Below are 3,515 nucleotides of genomic sequence, written 5' to 3'. Positions count from 1 at the left end.
GGGAGCGCCACCGCACTCCCAAGCAGCGCACTGTAGCAGTGCGCCACCGGGCCGGCCCCCAGTTTGCTCTTTTACATAGATATTACTGATATGATGTTCTGGGACAGTGGTTATAAGTGGTTATTTATAACAATGTACCCAGTCTCGAACTGCTTAAGCACTTCTGAAAAGATGTAAGATGGCTTTTATAGAAAGGGCTGGCCAGTTAGCTCAGTTGATTAGAGCTCAATGTTAGTACACCAAGGTCAAGGGGTTCAGAGCCCCTTACAGGCTGGCTTCCACCACCACCACCAAAAAAAAAAAAAAAGGCCTTTAAAAACAGAACAGTAACTTTGTGACTTAAATTGCAAGCTATTTCTTACTTATGATGAATTACTTGAGAAAAATCAAACAAATACATTGGACCATTATTCTATTTCTTGAGTACATAGTATGTGATAGGGTATTTTGTAAACATTATCTATAATTCTCACAACAATTCTGCATGGAAGAAATTATATAGTACAGGTAATTCCCATTTTATAAATGAGGTACCTGATACTTTGAAAGGTCAAGGTCATACAATTAGTAAATGGCAAGCTACAATTCCAACCTATGTATGACTCCAAAGTCAGTCTTTCTATTAAAACTAGCCTGCTTGGGCCGACCCCGTGGCACACTCGGGAGAGTGCTGTGCTGGGAGCGCAGTGGCGCTCCCGCCGCGGGTTCGGATCCTATATAGGGATGGCCGGTGCGCTCGCTGGCTGAGCGTGGTACGGACACCAAGCCAAGGGTTGCGATCCCCTTACCGGTCACAAAAAAAAAAAAAAAAAAAAAAACTAGCCTGCTACACATGGATAAACTCTTTTTGGTTTTTAACCAACCTATGAATAGGGTAAAAATGACACTTGCTTCTGAATTCAGGGCTTGGTTCCAGAGTGAAAATTCTTGAACTATTTTGCTTAAACTTTAATTTTCCATAAGGTTTCACGAGGTTCATTCTAATCTACCAAGGTTCATTCTAAACTATCCTTCTTGGTATACAGCTTTGCGTCCATCCCACCTCGCTTTCATCTACATCTTTCATGCCATGACCACACAGAACATGTGACTTCCAAACACAATTCCAGCACTTTCCAATTCCCTACTTGATTTTTCCACTTGCAGGTACAACAGATATCACAAATTTAACATGTTCCAGTCAGAACTTTTGATTTTCCACTCACAACATCCAATTCATCAATGTCTTATCATTAAAACATCAAAATTACATCTCAAACCCATTAGAACTCTCCATCTCTACTACCCTCAACTTACTCTACAGTCACTCTTCTCTTTCCTACATTATTGCATTAGCTTCCTATTTGGTTTCTCTCCTGCTACTCTTACCCAAGTAAGCCAAAATAAGCTTACTTATATTTTGGCAAAAATATAAATAAGGTCACTCATCTGCTGAAAATCCTCTTGACATTTCACACTTCACCTTCAGAAAAATTTGAAACATGGTGGCCCTTCATAATCTGGCCCTTGCCTATGTCTCTTACCTTATGATGTACTGCTCTCCCCTCCTCATGCTTACATTGGGCTTTTCATTTACTCTTGTTTCTCTGTGGCTGATCATCCTCCAGGTCTCCACCTGGGTGTCTCCTTCTCACTATATCATGTCCTTATATACAATACTGTTCCTACACTGCACCCCCTATTAGTCCCATTGCCCTGCTTTATTTCCTTCATGGCACTGATAAATATCTAAAATCATCTTATTTATTTTTATCTGTCTCCTGTACTAGAATATGAGCTCTGGGAGAGGAACTTGTCTTATTGTTGCTGTATTCCTGGTGTCTAGGGTCAAATATTTATTGAATGAACCAAACCAAACACAATACAGATTATGGATATGCAAAAGAAAAAAAAATTGGTTACAAAGTTCATCATTTTAAAAGACCAAAAAGAAAAAGTTTATCTACAGATTTTCTATACTATGTATTGCACAAATAAAAAGAGTAGGGTTTAATTATACAAAGTAAATGACTTTAAAAAGGAAAAAGTTGGGCCGGCCCGGTGGCGCACTGGATGGTGCGCCGCTTGGGAAGCGCGGCGGCGCTCCCGTCCGAGGGTTCGGATCCCACATACAGACCGGCTCCCGCTCACTGGCTGAGCGAGGCACAGGAGCAGCACAAAGTTCATCATTTTAAAAGACCAAAAAGAAAAAGTTTATCTACAGATTTTCTATACTATGTATTGCACAAATAAAAAGAGTAGGGTTTAATTATACAAAGTAAATGACTTTAAAAAGGAAAAAGTTTACTGTCTCTTCAATAAAATATATCTTAAGCCAGCCTATTAAAATTTCTTATTGTATCCCCTTATCTGACATTAAAATACAAAAGTCTTAAAATAAAAATTAAAGTCAACATTCTTATTATGGGTTTATAACAGAATTTTTTCCCAAATAATATTTGAATATTAAATTTAGAAATGGTTAACTGAAGGCTACCAAAAATTTTAATGCTGCTGAATATCTGGTATAAAGACTACAAAAATGAAGGTGATATATACTTACACTTGGTCTTTGGGTTTCCTGCAGCCATTTAAGAATGTGGGTCAAAGAGAAAGTTTTTAAATAATTAAATATACTTTTTGTCTCAAAACACATTAATTTAAACAAAATAATTAAATTTGAACACAATTTAATACTGAAATTACTCTTTAGTTATCTAAAGTAGGCTTCTTAGAAGTTCTCAGGTTTTTCAACTTAATTATTTGTCTTTTTAAAAAATAGCTTGATATATAATCATATACCATATAATTCACCCATATAAAGTGTACAAATTAATGTTTTCAGGATATTCACAAGGTTATGCAATCTCCAACTTTAAAGTGAAGTTTATTGATTTGGTTTTTAAAGTTTTTATAATTATGTTTATTATAGAAAACCCAGAAAAGCATATAGAAGAAAAACTGCTTTATCTACAAACAACCACAAAACATTTGACGTGTTTCTTTCCAGTATTTTTCCTTTATGCAGTTTTTGTTTTTTGCATACCTGTGTCATACCATAGAGTTTTATATCCTATTTTTGCATCATACNTAACACAACCAACTGCAAAAATCCTAATATTATGAACCACAGTTTACTCAACCATTTTCCATTGTACACATTTAAGCTATTTCTAATGCTTTACTATTATAAATAAAGCTATATAAATATCTTTTTTCTATTATTTTCTTTTTCTTAGTATTTTATCCTTAGAGTAAATTTCCCAGAATCAAAGTTACCCTGGTAAGCAATGTGAGATGTTTTAAAGCTCCCAATGCATATGGTAAAAATGCCTTCCCAAAGGGCTAAACTGATTTTCACAGTCATAAGTAATGAGAGTGCTTATTTCACAGTATCCACACTGGTACTGTTTTATTTTTTAAAATCTTTGGTAATTGTTGCTTTAACTTTACATTTCTCTTATTACCAGCAATGTCGAACATTTCTTTACATCTGTGCATCGGTTTCATTTCTTCTGTGAATAGTCTGACGTCAT

The 3,515-nt window shown here is 35.7% G+C and overlaps 1 protein-coding gene across 3 annotated transcripts in view; it reads right to left on the bottom strand.

Annotated features, from left to right (window-relative positions):
• Positions 1 to 3,515, bottom strand: part of LOC103602924 (chromosome unknown open reading frame, human C4orf29) — a 31,410-nt gene extending 27,895 nt beyond the window's left edge. For 2 of the 3 annotated variants that reach the window (XM_008587371.1, XM_008587372.1), the window contains exon 1: positions 2,543 to 2,611. The gene's annotated coding sequence lies outside the window, so the exon portion shown is untranslated. Of the gene's footprint in view, positions 1 to 2,542; positions 2,612 to 3,446 lie in introns of those variants that run through there. The other variant, XM_008587370.1, reaches the window with a different exon arrangement.

Source organism: Galeopterus variegatus, unplaced genomic scaffold (assembly GCF_000696425.1).
Source record: "Galeopterus variegatus unplaced genomic scaffold, G_variegatus-3.0.2 Scaffold4359, whole genome shotgun sequence".
NCBI classification, from domain to species: Eukaryota; Metazoa; Chordata; class Mammalia; order Dermoptera; family Cynocephalidae; genus Galeopterus; species Galeopterus variegatus.
The sequence above is the reverse complement of the archived record's forward strand: the minus strand, read 5'-3'. Positions and strand labels throughout refer to the sequence as shown.